This window comes from Homarus americanus, unplaced genomic scaffold (genome assembly GCF_018991925.1).
Source record: "Homarus americanus isolate GMGI-L3 unplaced genomic scaffold, GMGI_Hamer_2.0 scaffold47508, whole genome shotgun sequence".
NCBI classification, from domain to species: Eukaryota; Metazoa; Arthropoda; class Malacostraca; order Decapoda; family Nephropidae; genus Homarus; species Homarus americanus.
Window position 1 is genome coordinate 2,124 of NW_024757780.1, and position 17,274 is coordinate 19,397.

The window sequence follows — 17,274 nt, forward strand, 5'->3', positions numbered from 1 at the left end:
GGGAGCTTAGTTAACGTAGAAGTCGATTGACCTGAAGTTAACACTTTGTTTTCTAGTTAACGTAGAATACTGAATCTTAATAACATCACGGTTTCTTAGTTAACGCGTAGAATACTGACCTTAGTTAACATGGGGAGCTTAGTTAACGCAGAATACTGACCTTAGTTAACATGGGAGCTAGTTAACGAATACTGACCTTAGTTAACATGGGGAGCCAGTTAAACGTGAATACTGGACCTTAGTTAACATGTATTTTATTAACGTAGAATACCGACCTTAGTTAACATGGGGAGCGAGATTACTGACCTTTATAATACGGGAGCTTAGTTAACGCAGAATACTGACCTTAGTTAAATGAGTTTTAGTTAACGTAGAATACTGACCTTAGTTAACACGGGGAGCTTATTTAATGTAGAATACTGACCTTAGTTAACACGGGGAGCTTAGTTAACGTAGAATACTGACCTTAGTTAAAATGGGGAGCTTATTTAACGTAGAATACTGACCTTAGTTAACACGGGGAGCTTAGTTAACGTAGAATACTGACCTTAGTTAACATGGGGAGCTTAGTTAACGTAGAATACTGACCTTAGTTAACATGGGGAGCTTAGTTAACGTAGAATACTGACCTTAGTTAACACGGGGAGCTTAATTTAACGTAGAATACTGACCTGGCACATGGGGAGTTTTGAAGTTAATGCAGAATTATTTTAATTGAAGCTTAACATGGGGAGCTTAGTTAACGGTAATACTGACCTTAGTTAACACGTGTGGGGAGCTTAGTTAATGTAGTATCACTGACCTTAGTTAGCAAGTGTGTTTTCTTAGGTTAACGTAGAATACTGACCTTAGTTAACATGGGGAGCTTAGTTAACGTAGAATACTGACCTTAGTTAACATGGGGAGCTTAGTTAATGTAGATTACTGACCTTAGTTAACACGGGGAGCTTAGTTAACGTAGAATACTGACCTTAGTTAACATGGGGAGCTTAGTTAATGTAGAATACTCACCTTAGTTAACATGGGGAGCTTAGTTAAAATGCTGACTTCATTTAAGGTTCTGGTTTAGCTAACTTAACCTAACACTCTGACTTTAGTTAAAATTCTGACACCAGTTAACGTGCTGACATAGTTAACGTTCTGACATCAATTAACATCCTGATATCAGTTAACATGACCTCACCTCAGTTAACTTTCTGACATCACTTAACATCCTAACACCAGTTAACATCCTGACATCAGTTAATATCCTAACATCATTTAACATCCTGACAACATTTAACATCCTGACATCAGTTAACATCCTGACACCAGTTAATATCCTGACATCATTTAACATCCTGACATCAGTTAACTTAGCTTGCTGACATCAGTCGAAACACAAACCTGACTGACTTCACCGTCCCTCAGCGGCTGTCTCGGGTTGGCTTGTGTTACCGGTCTCTGGTCGATACTACTGTCGTAAGGTATTGAGAGATGAAGAGATATAGAAGGCTGGAGATCTAAGGGGGATCGAAGACTCTCTGAGCCTCCTCCAAAATACTCTGATTCTCTTTTTTTTTCACGAGGTTTTTTTTAGGAGTGTGTGATTCTCTTTTAGGGGTGTGTGATTCTCTTTTAGGGGTGTGTGATTCTCTTTTAGGGGTGTGTGATTCTCTTTTAGGGGTGTGTGATTCTCTTTTAGGGGTGTGTGATTCTCTTTTAGGGTGTGTGATTCTTTAGGGTGTGTGATTCTCTTTAGGTGTGTGACTTTAGGGTGTGTGATCTTCTTTAGGGTGTGATTCTTTTTAGTGTGTGATTCTCTTTTAGGGGTGTGTGATTCTCTTTTAGGGGTGTGTGATTCTCTTTTAGGGGTGTGTGATTCTCTTTTAGGGGTGTGTGATTCTCTTTTAGGGGTGTGTGATTCTCTTTTAGGGAGTGTGTGATTCTCTTTTAGGGGTATGTGATTCTCTTTTAGGGGAGTCTCTATAAGGAATGTTAAGTGAAGAACAATAAACACAATAAACATTCATGAGTGTGTGTTATGCAGCTAATGATTCAACATAACATTTTCACACGTCTGCAGTAAACATTTGATATTGTTATGAAATTCGACTTTAAACATCTGTAGAAGTGTTTTTTTACCTTTATTAAGTAAACATCGTACGTAAATTGTTAAATACGATTCGACATGGAAAATTTATTCACTGTTTTAGTTTATGTTTATTTAAGACTCTACGTATAATTATTAATATGTATAATACTGTTAACTACTTACCTTCACATTGTTATTCATGATCCTTCACTTAATAGATATAATACTGTTAATTACTTGCCTTCACAAAGTTATTCATGGTACATTTAATTATTCACGGACATAATCCTCTCAGCTCTTCATCTTTACCCTGTTATTCTTGTCTCCAGTTTTATTTTTTATTTATCATGAATGTGACCAACTGAGGCGGGGAACGTCGTGAGCCCGCCAGGTGAGTAAACAAAGCCGGGAGAGATGTCAAAGAGGTGGGTTACCTTCTGAGAGAGAGAGAGAGAGAGAGAGAGGGAGAGGGGGGGTGTCATGAGTAGTGGCAGGGAGGAAAGGAGGGGTTGAAGGGCTGGGTGAGGGAGGGAGGTGTAGGAAGGTTAATTAGGGTGAGGGAGGGAGGGATTTGAGGGCTGGGTGAGGGAGGGACGTGTAGGGAGGTTAATTAGGGTGAGGGAGGGAGGGATTTGAGGGCTGAGTGAGGGAGGTTAATTAGGGTGAGGGAGAATAGGATAAAAGGGTAAAGTGGGAAGGGAGGAATAGATGAGGGATGGAGGGCTGGGTGAAAAAAAGGAGGGGATAGGGGATAGGAGGGCTGGATGAGAGGGAGGGGGCTGCGTTAGGGGTGGCCGGGGAAGGGTTGGGTGAGGGAAGGGGGGAGGGGAGGAGGCTGGTCGGAGAGCGGGTTGGGGAAGGGAGGACGAGACGTGGAGGGGAGGGGAAGGTGGCGGAGCGAGGGAAGCAGGGGGGGGGGGCGACTTACTCTCTCTCTCACACAGTTCTCACTGTCTTTCCTGTTGCTTCCCTTCACACGTGTTTCATACATCTCAAGTTGATATATTTCTCACTATCTCACATGCACGTCTCAGAAACATGTAGGTCTCTTACACACATACAGGTCTCTCACGCACATATACAGGTCTCTCACGCAGATATACAGGTCTCTCACGCAGATATACAGGTCTCTCACGCACATATAGGTCTTGCACACGCACGCAGTTCTCACACACACACATACACACACGCAGGTTTCCCTTTTACACACACAGATCTCACACACACACACACACACACACACACACACACACACACACACACTTCCTCTCATAACTGGAGACCCTTCCTGTTACTCCATCAAGCGGCTCAGTGTAGAACCGTAACAGGAAGACACTACTTTCAGGAGCTGATGGTTGGAGAGGAAGGAAGTTTACGGGCACAATACAACTTGATATAGGGCACAATACAACTTGATATAGTCTATGTTAAGATTTAGGTTAGTTTAGGTTAGGGGTTGGTATAGGTTAGGTTACGTTAGGGGTTGGTTTAGGTTAGGTTAGGGGTTGGTTTAGGTTAGGTTAGGGGTTGGTTTAGGTTAGGTCACGTTAGGGGTTGGTATAGGTTAGGTGAGGTAAGGTTACCACATATTAAAGTCACCTAAAACTGATTTCTGCTAAATTTGGTGATAATTAACTACACAGGACATCATTACCACGTCAGAGTATAAACACGACTTATTTTCACCATTTATCTCAATCGGATTCAATTCTCCCAAATAAACCAGGAAAAAACGTGTTATAAAGAGGAGTGGATCCTACACCCACGGCACTAGAGGCTTTCAGTTCGCTTGTGAGGGAATATTTTTCTTGGGAGGTCAGCGAGGGTACATACAGACTGGTGGTGATATACTGTACTGTCGTGGACGGCGGAGGAGGTGAGATATAGGAACGAGAGATAGAAACGGATGTTGTGAGAGAGAGAGAGAGCGAGAGAGAGAGAGAGAGAGAGAAAGAGAGAGAGAGAGAGAGAGAGAGAGGTGTATTACTTAGATAGGGATGTTAAGTGAGAAGGTGTATTTGTGTGTGTGTGTGTGTGTGTGTGTGTGTGTGTGTGTGTGTGTGTGTCTATATGTATACATAATAATAAGTCTGAGTTGATAGAGAATATGTAATGTGATTTTTAAGTAGGAGGAATATGAGTCAAGAGGGTAGGGTAACTCTCTCTCTCTCTCTCTCTCTCTCTCTCTCTCTCTCTCTCTCTCTCTCTCTCTCTCTCTATCCTTTTACTCTTCCCTATCTCCCTCCTATATTTTCACTCCTCCCCTTCCTCCACTTCCCCCCTTCTGAACTCTTTATCCCTCATTCCCCCCTCCCTCCCTTTTCCTCTAACTTTGTTAACTATTTACCCCTCCCTCTCCCTTACTCCCTTCCTTCCTATAACTTTCCTATTCCTTCTATCCTTTTCTCACTCCCTTCCCTTCCTCCTTACTATCCCATTTCCTGCTCTCCACCTCCACTTTAAGCACCCAAACCCTTTCCCTCCCACCTTCCTTCCTTCCTTCCTTCCTACCCTCCCTCTCACCAAACCCTTCCTACCTCCCCACCCACTTCTCGTTCTGTCCCACCCTCCCTCTCACCTAACCTTCCTTCCTCCCCCTTCCTACCCACACTATACCATCCCTCCTACCCTCCCTCTCACCAAACCCTTCCTCCTTCCATTCCCACTCACTCCAACTTCTCCCACCCTCCCTCCTCCCTCCCTCCCTCCCTCCCTCCTCCTCCTCCTTCCCTGCCCTCCCTCTGCTCCCTCCTCCCCTGCTTCCTCCCCTGCCCTCCCCTGCTCCCCTGCCCTCCTCCCCACCCTGCCCTCCCCACCCTCAGCTCGGGGCGACAGAAGGCCTGTTGCTTCTTCGTGATGCAAAAATAATGTTTTCTGGCCGGGGGCGGTGGTGGGGAATCATGGCGTTTGTACTGCCTGTGTTTACATAGCTGATTCACCTCACAGAACCCCTGAATTATTTTATTATTCTGAATTATGAGATGGAACGTAGGGAGAGAGGGGAGAGGGAGGGAAGGGAGAGAGGGTAAGGTAAGAGAGAGAGAGAGAGAGAGAGAGGACAGTAAAAGAAATGGAATGGAGAGAGGGTAAAGGAAGAGAGACAGGGAAGTGCAGGCAACAGAAGGAGGGGAAGGAATGAAAGGGAAAATAGGGAAGAGGAAAGGGAGTTAGAGAGGGAAGAGAGAAGATGAAAAGGCAAAAGACTTGATTAAATGGAAGGAAAGAGAAAGGAAGAAAAATAGAAAGAAGATTAGAAGTAAAGAGAATGTACACTGGGAATAGGAACGAGGAAGATTATTAAGGAGAAGAAGCAACAAAAGAGAGGAAGAGGAGGAGGTGGAGAGAAAATCTAGTAACAATAAGACGATGAAGAAAAGTAGATAGAAAGAAGGAAATGATGAATAGGGGAGAGCATAGTAAGGTAGAAACGGGAGAGAGAGAGAGAGAGAGATGAATAACAGGAGGAATAGCAAGACAATGAAAGTAAACAAAGAAGAAGGGAAATATAGAAGAACAACAGAAAGGAAAAAAAAATAGCCAAAAAACGATAAAGGGGGAACAAGATAAAAATAAAAGAGAAACAAGACAGCGAAAGAGAATAGGAAGGAGAGAAAAACAAAACAAAAGAGAGAGAACTAAAGATAATGTAGAGAAGACAGGAACAACAACAACACAACACAACGGGCGTAAATATAATAACCCTGGTATAGTTTATCATGGGTAGGGGGTTATGTTATCGAGGCGGGCTATAATAATTACAGGTTATGGTAGCGGGGTGGGAGGGACGAGTTTCCTGATCTATTTAGAGTGCCATCAATCCCTGTGTATTATTCCTGGTGGTGAGAAGGAGGAGGAGGAGGAGGTGTATTTTATATTAGTCGTGTTGTTGGTTAGGTTAGGTTAGGTTAGGTTAGGTTAGGTTAGGTTATTTAGTCATTAATTTGTGTATATATTTGGATCTTTGTGTCTGTCTGTCTGTGTCTGTCTTTTTGTTTTGTCTGTCTGTCTGTCTGTCTGTGTGTTCCCTTATTCTCTGTCTGTATTTGTCTTTCTGTTTGTTTGTCTGTTCCCTTATTCTTTGTCTATTCGTCTTTCTTTGTCTGTCTGTCTGTCTGTCTGTCTGTGTCTGTCTTTCCGTATGTGTGTGTCTATCTGTCTCTGTTTGTCTGTGTGTGTCTGACCATCTATCTCTGTCTGTCTCTGTCTGTCTGTCCATCTGTCTCTCCGTGTCCCAGGAATGATAGCACTATGACCCTGATATATAGGACTAAATTACAGGTATTTGTACAGTATATAGGACAAATGGTTCACTGGAATAGACATATATAAGAGAATACATTAGGTGGGGATACATATTATATTCCTTATGGATAAATGTATATGTATGAATGTATAAATTTTTTGAGGGGAATGTTTGTATATAAGAATGAGTTTCATGTATAATTACCTGAATACATGGGAGATACATATGTGAATTGGGATACATATATGAGTTGGGATACATATGTGAGTTGGGATACATATGTGAGTTGGGATACATATGTGAGTTGGGATACATATGTGAGTTGGGATACATATGTGAGTTGGGATGCATATGTGAGTTGGGATACATATGTGAGTCGGGAGAAATAACAAGTGAAAGAAATTCCTGAATGGGTTTGGACTATTTTAGCTTTTATCTGTGATTTAGTTTCGTTTGTCAATATTATTTTTCCCGTCAGTGTTCGGTTATGTGTTATTGGAAGATAAATATTAATTCGCTCATTATTCTTACTCTCTTTTAAGACTAGTTTACGTTCACAAACTCCAAAGATTGATTTACTTTACGCTTTGCTTATTTTCCACGATGACACGGGCCACCCGCCTGCCTACCTACCTACCCGCCATCCAAACCACCCACCCACCCACCCACAAACCCACCCTCCCTGCCCCTCTCCGTCTCCCACCCCCTACCCCTCTCCGTCTCCCACCCCCTGCTCCTCGCCCTCTCCCTTCCCCCTCGTCTCGCGTATTAAAAACCCCCTGACGGCCAGAATTACCACACTGTAAAACTCCCCACCTGCCTCAGGGAGTCAGGTCTCAGTGGGTAATTAGTAGTAGTAGTGTGCAAGGCTCGTGTCGATCCTTTCTCTTACCTGCCCGTTCCATCCGATCCATTCCATGCGGCCCCATTCCATCAGCTTACCTGTCGAATTTATCGGCTCCTTTACCTATCCATTCCATCTGGTCTGTCGAATTTATCCCGTTCCACCTGTCTTTTTCATCTGGTCTGTTCATTTCTCCAGGTGTGCTAATTCCCCCATCTGTTCATTACACTATTCCATCTTTTCCATGTTTTCCTTCACCTATCCATTCCATCATCTAAATAATATAGTAAATTTTCCTATATTATAACCACTTGACTCAGTCCTCCTTAAAGACACAACGAATCCCACCCCGCTGTGTATGATACTACCCCTTACATCCTTCACCACTCTATTCCTCGAGATGGCTAGTTAGACTATCCACATCTTACAGTAACCCCTCCCCCATCACCGACTCCACCACCTATCCCCACCCACTTGCCTCATCCACCAATGCAGTTCACTAATTCTTGAGGTGATCTCAGTTGTACACACCCTCGTCTCCCCTCCCACCACCAGGGAGGTCCAGGAGTAGGGTCACAAAAGATTAAAAATGAGAGTCAACATTGAGGGAGAAGTGAGGGAGAAGTGAGGGTGGAAGTGAGGGAGTAAGTGAGGGAAGGAAGTGGGGGAGGAAGTGAGGGTAGAAGTAAGGGAGGAGGTGAGGGAGGAAGTGGGGAAGGAAGTGGGGGAGGAAGTGAGGGAGGAAGTAGGGGAGGAAGTAGGGAAGTAAGTGAGGGAGGAAGTAAGGAAGTCAGGGAGGAAGTAACCTGTACACGCTAAGGTTTAAAAGATAAATTTATCTTAATTATTATTTATTCTCAGTAGGAGGGAGAATAAATTATAGATGATAAAAAAAAAATCTTTTAAACTATAGATATAAAATAAATATAAACAAAACTCGAAAAAAAATCCCGTAAAAACAAGAGAAAGGAAAATAAACCTCAAAGATAAAGAAATAAACTAAATAAATAAAGTAAAGAATAAACTAAGAAATAATAAGTTAAAATCAACCACAAAATCGAGTTACTCAGCCAGAACGGCTTGAGAGAGAGAGAGAGAGAGAGAGAGAGAGAGAGAGACCACAACGTATCAATAATCCACAACACAAAAAAAAGAGTAAAAAAATGTACCTAATGCCTCACTTGACGTTAACTCGAGGTGGTGCTGTGGTCTAGTGTTTGTTCTGTGGCTAATCAATTAAGACGAGAGGAACAAGGTGAGCAAAAATGGGTGAGAGGAGTAGGGAGCCAAGAGTCAGGGATTGGTGCTTCAAGGGCTGTAAACAGACGGGTGATGGGGTGGTGAGGGCAAGAGGGAGGGGGTGGGGATGGGGTGGTGAGGGCAAGAGGAGGGGGGCATAGTGTGAGCAAAAAGGAGAGGGGGTGAGGCAAGAGGGGGGGTGGGTAGAGGGCAAGAGGGGAGGGGGTGGTGAGGGCAAGAGGGAGGGGGTGATGGGGTGAGGGCAAGAGGGAGGGGGGGTGATGGGCAGGAGGCAAGAGGGAGGGGGGTGATGGGGTGGAGGGCAAGAGGGAGGGGGTGGGGTGGTGGAGGGCAAGAGGGAGGAAGATGGGGTGGTGAGGGCAAGAGGGAGGGGGTGATGGGGTGAGGGCAAGAGGGTGGGGGTGTTGGGGGGGTAGGAGGGCAAGAGGGAGGGGTGGTGAGGGCAAGAGGGAGGGAGTGTTGGGGTGGTGAGGGCAAGAGGCAGGGGGTGATGATGTGATGAAGGGTGGGAGGGGAAGGGAAGGAAAGGATATTGGAGGAGTGAGGGAGTGAGAAGGAGGAGGGAGGTAAGGAAGGCTGGTGGGATGAAGGTATGGGAAGGAGAGGGAGGAGGAAGGGTTTGGGGGTGGTGTGAGGGAGTGGGAGGTAGATGGAGGTTTAGCTGGTTGAGTTAGGGATTGGGTCGAGAGAGGGAAAAAAAGAGAGGGGTGAGGGAGTGGGTGGGGAAGGTTAGGTTAGGTTAGGTTAGGTTAGGTTAGGTTAGGTTAGTGGTGGAAGTATTGTGAAGAGGAAGTGTCGCGGAGAGAGAGAGAGAGAGAGAGAGAGAGAGAGAGAGAGAGAGAGAGAGAGAGAGAGAGAGCAATGAACCAGACTCGTACCCTTGTGAGCACCAAGACTGAGTTAGCCAGCATCATTCTCAACAGCCAGCTTAACTTCCTCTCACCTCGCCTGTAAGATGTCATAACTCACACCCGGGGAAGATAAAGGTACTCTCAGTCAAGCAGTTCCAATTTAGATTAATGCTCGTAAAGGACCCCACCACCTCAAGCACTACGCTAGGTTGACGAACGATCGCCCGACGTAGGTGTCATAAGTGAGGAGGAGGAGGAGGAGGGGGAGTATTCAAGGACCACCACCTCAAGCACTACACTAGGTTGACGAACGATCGCCCGACGTAGGTTTCATAAGCGAGGAGGAGGAGGAGGAGGAGGAGGGAGAATATCAAGTGCTGGTAGCTGCTCTCGTGGGCGCTGTTAATGTGAGGCGGAGTTGAGTGTACAGATAAGTAGCTTCGGTGATGATGATGTTCTGCTCTGACGTTTATAGCTTCTCAGGGTGTTACAGCTCATGACGGGGACTATAGCTTACGTGTTTCTTTGTGTTAAAAAAATACTGATATATATTTACCTAAAAATGTTAACGTAGAGATTTTACAGTCGGATGAGAAATTTCCTGATGAAAATGAACTACAACTCACACCATCATCACGACCAGAAGAATTCAGTTTTACGCGGCATGTAACCAAACATATTTACCTCCTGTAGTAGTCAACCAACACACAGTTTCTGTCATCGGTGTTCGTGTACAATGAATGTTTTGGTCATCACGATCCTCTCTTGTTAGGCAGAGAATCCGAGGTAAGTTGTAGTCAGCCTCGAGACAGCAAGTTAAGATCAATAACATAATTCTCAGCCTTGAAATAGTGCTTGTTTGGATCTTTTCTTTGTTAAGAAAAAAGAGCATCGCAGATAATTTGAATTCAATTTCACAAATGGTCGAGTGTTGCGATATTATCAGTAGAGGACGAGGCTCCTCCCCCAGCAGTCATAGGACCGCTCCCAGGACGACACTGTGCATAATATAATGAGAGGCTCGGTAATACACACTGCGGGATGGCTGGCAGCAGTATACCCGCGGCGTAATATAATGACAACCAGGAACATATACACTTGTGTTTCACGCCGTTAGAGAAGGACTTGTAGTGATTCTCAAGATTGTTCTGTTCACTGGGAGGATGTTATTGAACTTAACGACCACGAGACTCAGTTCATTGTTGGCAATATCTGTTTTCGGATCTTGAAACGAAATGAGAATTTATATTAAAAGATGTGTAGTGTTTTTTGTTTTTTTCATGAATTTATTTTGGTGGAGAGTTATTAAGAGGAATGAAACCTGATTCATCCGGACACATAAATGAATCACTTCTGTCAAAAGCTTAAACGACAGATACTCAATATTATAACTTATATCAACCAGTTTTATATTATGTTAAAAAATAAAATAAAAATAAAAATATATATAACCTGTCTTTAATGATGTATGATAACCAAGTGATGGATTTTCCGTAATTTTCCCCTGAAGAAAGCAGCAAGAACAGAAAAGTCAGAGGAAAATTTTTATTACATGAAATATCCAACAATTGACTCCTGATCTTTAACCTTTGATACTGCGGTCACCCAAATATTTACCTGTTCTAAATATTGATCCAGTAAACATTGTGCTTATGAATGTTTAGTAATAAATTTTAGCGTTTATGAGATGTGGATGTTCAAAAGATGTTCAACAGAAATGAATGAAAACGATAAAAAATATAAAAGTTAAAGAAATATATTGAGTACCGACATTAGTAATCCAAAATAGATCCTAAAAGATATAGATTCACTTGTCATACACGATATATTTCTCAAGGAGTATAATAGAAAAACATGACAACTATTGCATGAGGGATAATGCTTTATAGACCTACTGAAGCTGCCGCCCCTCCTATTCTCTCTGGGTATTGTACTGAGTGAACAAAAATTTCCCCCTTGTTATCTTTAGTCACGTTTTCCAAATCACAATAATTACAAATGGGTCATCCAGCATGAACTTTCCGACATAGAAGGGCTACATGACTACACGCGACCACTCAGGGTACAAAAATAATTATATGGCAGCCTTCTGAGACACATATCATAAAAAGAAACATGTTGACTTGTGTTGCGTGCTGGGAACACTGCATCATGACCTCCTGCCTGCCTCAGTGTGTCTTCCTTCCTAGCTCCCAGAAGAACTGAAAGATCATACAGCAGCGTCCTGGGAATAAATGGAGCTACACTCATCTTATCCTCCTACAGTGTATTTACCTTCATAAGTTCAAGGATATATAAAAGTCCTACATCGTCCTGGAAGACGTAGCTCTACTGAGGGGTAATCCCCGTGATGACTTCCTCCGTCAGTTTGTTTTCCTTCTTCGTAACTCGTGAAAGAATCAAAGGTCGTGCAGTGCCTTAAGAAACGGAGCTATACTCAGGGTAATGACCATCATCATGTTTGGCCATAAACAATTTGCAGTGTTTGCCGCGGCGGAAGTCAAAATGGTATGTAAACAATGATTTCCCTGGCAGGAATTCTCAGAGGCCATGACACACACAGAATGGCCGCCTGCCTCACGACCAATTCTGTGTGTCTCAACAGATTTAAGGAAGCACTGGAGGCGTATTTACAAAGGTATGAATGTGTTTGTGTTTTCTCTCCCACGGGTTCAGATAAATCTATACAATTTTAACAGCTATAAGAGATCAACACAGACGATACATAACATACAACTGATAAGTAAAATGGATGGTTAAACACCTTTACAATCACCTCTTTATATAATCAGGTGAAGATAGGATCCTACTTTAAAGAACTACGTCCTAATGAAGAATTTCCACAGACTATTGTAATATTATGTGAGTTACGTATTAACCATTAAAAGGGGAATTAGCAAAAACAAAACACAATGTAAATAAAACACCAAGAACACAGGTTATCATATTTAGAGTCTTGTGAACAGTAATGATGTATACAAGAACAAATTGTAGTTTATTAGGCGCCGTTAGTGTTCTCTGTTCTTAATGTTCTGTATGTTCTATGTGTTCTCTGTTCTTAATGTTCTGTATAGTCTATGTGTTCTCTGTTCTTAGTATTCTGTATGTTCTATGTGTCCTCTGTTGTTAGTGTTCTGTATGTTCTATGTGTTCTCTGTTCTTAGTGTTCTGTATGTTCTATGTGTTCTCTGTTCTTAGTGTTCTGTATGTTCTATGTGTTCTCTGTTCTTAGTGTTCTGTATGTTCTATGAGTTCTTTGTGGTCTCTTTATGTCCTTGCCATGATTTGATAGAACTCTCTCTCTCTCTCTCTCTCAAGGTAACACAATTCACCTGTGTTGCACCTCACATCTTGGTCGTTATCTCTACAACCTGCCATCTCATAACACTTCTCTCGGCCACCGTCACTTCCCCTCATAAGAAGCGACACTTCACAAGTTCTCTAAGGTGTTATGTGAACGTTAATACCACCACTGAGGTTAATGAATGTGTATATGTCAGTCCTTCTCCTCAAGTTATATTGTTCTACAAGTTCTGTTATAAGGATGTTATCACCTGAAGTTCTTTGAAGTTGTTGCATGCAGTTAATTCTTTCCTCGCTAATAATTGTTCATATGTTCTTTAAAAATGTGTAGGAGTTCCTTTTATCTTTTGTAATTGTTCTTTTGTTCTTCAAAATGTGTAGTTAATTCCTCCCACTATCAAGGTAACTGTTCATTTGTTCTTCAAAATGTGTAGTTAATTCCTCCCACTGTCAAGTAACTGTTCATTTGTTCTTCATTATTATTTTATACATACGTTCTCACCTGAAACTTTGTCTTAATTTAATCTATTTAATTTTCTTTCTCACATGACCAACCCTCCTTATGGACTCGCCAAACACACTTAACCCTCTTCATAGACTTGACAAACACACTTAGACTCTACAAACACACTTAACTATAATACACTCAGCAGACACGTCACTATGACCTGTGTTTAGTGGAGAGAGTCAACACACACGACCAACCGAATGACAGGAACTATGTATAAAACTTGATGATTTTAGGATGATGTGAAATTAAAACAAAATAATAATTAAATAAATTCCCGGAAAGAAAATAAAGTGTGTGTGTGTGTGTGTGTGTGTGTGTGTGTGTGTGTGTGTGTGTGTGTTGGAATTTCCAGGTGCACTGTAACATCCAGGTGCACCAACACCCAGGTACCACCCCAGGTACACTAACCCAGGTACACCAACACTACACCAACACCCAGGTACACCCAGGTGCACCAATACCCAGGTACACCAATACCCAGGTACACCAACACCCAGGTACACCAACACCCAGGTACACCAACACCCAGGTACACTAACACCCAGGTACACCAACACCCAGGTACACCAACACCCAGGTACAACACCCAGGTACACCAACACCCAGGTACACCAACACCCAGGTACACCAACACCCAGGTACACTAACACCCAGGTACACCCAGGTACACTAACACCCAGGTACACCAACACCCAGGTACACCAACACCCAGGTACACCAACACCCAGGTACACTAACACCCAGGTACACCAACACCCAGGTACACCTAACCAGACACCCTTTAGCACCTCTTACACCCAATAACACTTTACTGCAACATATTAACCCCTTGTCACCTCCTCCCGCAGTATATCACACCCTGTTGCAACACACTATAACACCCCTTCTATCACCGTATAACAACACCCTAACAACTCACCAACAATTCTTATAACACTCCACTAACGACCGTAACAAGGTAACAAGCTCTCAACAGCACAGGAGGGGAAAGGGAAACTACATGTAGATCATATGCAAATTATCCTCGTAGTTCAACCTGCCAAAAAATCACAACCATTACCATCGTCTTGCAACAGCTACCTGGGGCGCGGGAGGGTGCACTTAAAAGAAATACCTCCTCCTTCCCCCTTCCCCCTTCCCCCTCTCCCCTTCCTCCCCCTCCTCCCCCTCCCAATTGCATTCGTAATATCTTACCTGCAGATGCTCTCTCTCGCTATCTTGAGAAGGTAGCTGCATTTGCGTTTACAAGAGGCAGTTAGGGACGGTATCGCACGCTTCCCTTCACCATTACGACAGGTATAATTGGGCCAAGGTAGCAGGTGGTGGGCGCCAGTGGTCGTAGGAGGGAGGGAGGGATGGAGTGTGGGAGGGAAGCAGGGAGGGAGGGAGGGAGGGAGGGAGGGAGTGAGTGTGGGAGGGAAGCAGGGAGGGAAGCAGGGAGGGAAGCAGGGAGGGAGGGAGGGAAGTATAGTGAGGGTTGGATGCAGAGCTCTGTCAACCCTTGGTTATTTAACTCAGAAATATTGTGAATTATTATTATTATTTTTATTATTATTATTATAGTTATTATTATTAGTATTATTAGTATTAGTATTATTATTATTATTATTATTGTTATTATTATTACTATTGTTATTTTCATTATTGTTGTTGTTGTTATATTTCCCACATATGTGATAGTAAATTCTCTTTAGGTCAAATGGTTCACCTGGTGCAAAGTTTGTCCTATCCACCTGTCCTATCCACCTGTCCTATCCACCTGTCCTATCCACCGTCCGTCTGTCTGTTCGTCCATCCGTCCATCTAATCTATCATTTATATAAGGTGTTGACTTTCTGTAATCCGCTCTTCTTCCATCAATTAATTTCAATTTCAATTGTTTATTCCTTGATAGAGGAAGCGGGATCCTAGTGCTGTCACTAGGTACCCCTGTACAATGACACCAGAATCATCTGGCAAGTGTGACAAGTATATACAGTATAAATATTATAAAGGGGCTTACTAAAGCCTAAGGAAGGAAGGATATTCCTTTAACACATAATCAATATTATTTACAAAATATCTGGCCAGTATGGGGAGGATCACCGTGTCTCCGTCAGGGGGTCGGGGAGTGGTGGTCTTCTTCCATCTACACAGGAAAGATTCTGAAACATGACACACACACACATTTGAGGAACGTATAAAATGTGTACGGTATTGAGGTTAGGTTAGGTTACGTTAAGTGAGAGTCGGGGGATTAACTCCATGTATTTTACTTTCGTTGGCATAATTTGTTTTAGATAGGCGATTTTTTACCTTCCTTCGATAGGCTATTTGACCTTCCTTCAATAGACTATTTTTAGTTTCTTTTGATAGGCTATTTGACCATCCTTCGATAGGCTATTGTTTACCTTCCCTTACCGTTTCATTCTACCCCCCCTCCTTCCCTTCCCCCTTCAACAACCACCACCACCATCACACCACAACCATCACCACCACCACCACCACACTACAACTACCACCACCACACCACAACCACCACCACCACCACACAACAAATTTCTATTCATTTATGCTTCGTATATTACAAGATATGAAAAGAAAAGTCCAACAAGAAATTCTCAGAGTCGGATGTAAAAAAAAAAAATACGATTTGTTTGTTTTGTATTCATAAGTCTCCTGTATTGTGTTGTATTAATTTGAAATATTTTGTAATCTTGTTATTTTCTTTATTTTCTGTACGATTCAGCATAGTTCCGGGTGTTTACTGTAACTCCAGGTATTAAATATAGCAGCGTACATTAAACATAGCTCATATAGCTCCAGATGTTTAACAGATTAACATATATTGACTATAGCTCAAGATAACATGACTTAACATAGATAACAGGTATAATTGTACTGAATATAGCTCAATATACTTAACATTTACTATAGATATTATAATATAGCCCCAGATGTTTATTGTTATCTTAGCTATACTGTAGCTGCAGGTATTTGACGTAGCTCCAGATATTGTCAATAATTCCGTATATATTTAACATATATGAATCTAATTAATATAATATACCGTAATTAAAGCACCTTCACATATCAGAGATAATGTCACATATTTAACATAGCTCAGGTTATCTGAAATATTGACACATATGTTAAATATTATTCTGAATGTATGAGATGATTTTAGTTATTTATCATAAAGGCTGACTGAATGTCGAGTATGTTGGCGGAGTGTATGTCGGTGAAAATTGCTGTATAATGTGTGTACTGGTGAAATACACAGACGGAGAGACATTTGCAGCAGACACACGCCCTTGATACTGTCCCATATATATATATATATATATATATATATATATATATATATATATATATATATATATATATATATATATATATATATATATATATATATATATATATATATATATATATATATATACGGAGACAGTCTGGTTTGGAAATTCTTATTAACTCGTAATCATCCGTCCACCAGCTATGTATGTTCCACACACACACACACACACACACACACAGTGAACCCTTACTGTGGTGTCCAGCAGGATAACACCGCCTTTTATACACGATCACTACTACGTGTTGTGCAAAGCTGATGATGTTTTTTGTTTGTTTTTTTGGTACAGAGAACTAACACGGCCTCATAGACATATCATTAAATATTTACATTTCACAGCCACTGTTTCGTTCGAGCTAATTATCCATCCCTGGCTATTTCTGTGTAATTATACCCAGCACTGTTGTTAGCCACGCTCATTACTCGGACTCACGCTTAATTCCCGAGTACAGCTGTAAGGGTGATCTCCTTGTTCTGTACTGTTAGCTGTATGTTCCTGAAGTACTCTCGTTTCTCGGAGTATTCCCCTGGTGGTCTGTATACCTTGTGTGTGTTACTGTCATTGTATATTTACCTGTACTTTCGTTTTTCATTAGACCTCCGAGTATTTATTGGTTGTGAATGAGTGGAACAAGTTACAGAACATCATCATTAACTCGAACTCGCTGGGAAACTTCAAGTATTGGTTGGATGGATATATGTGCAATAGGGGTTGGGTATTAGCGGGGCTGCCTAGTAAGGGCAATAGCCACGCTGCAGTTTTCTCCATTTTTTTTTGTTCTTACGTTAATTATTTCACTGAGAACACGAGGTGAAGCCAGTGAGTGAGGCCTCGCAGAACACCGGATAATACA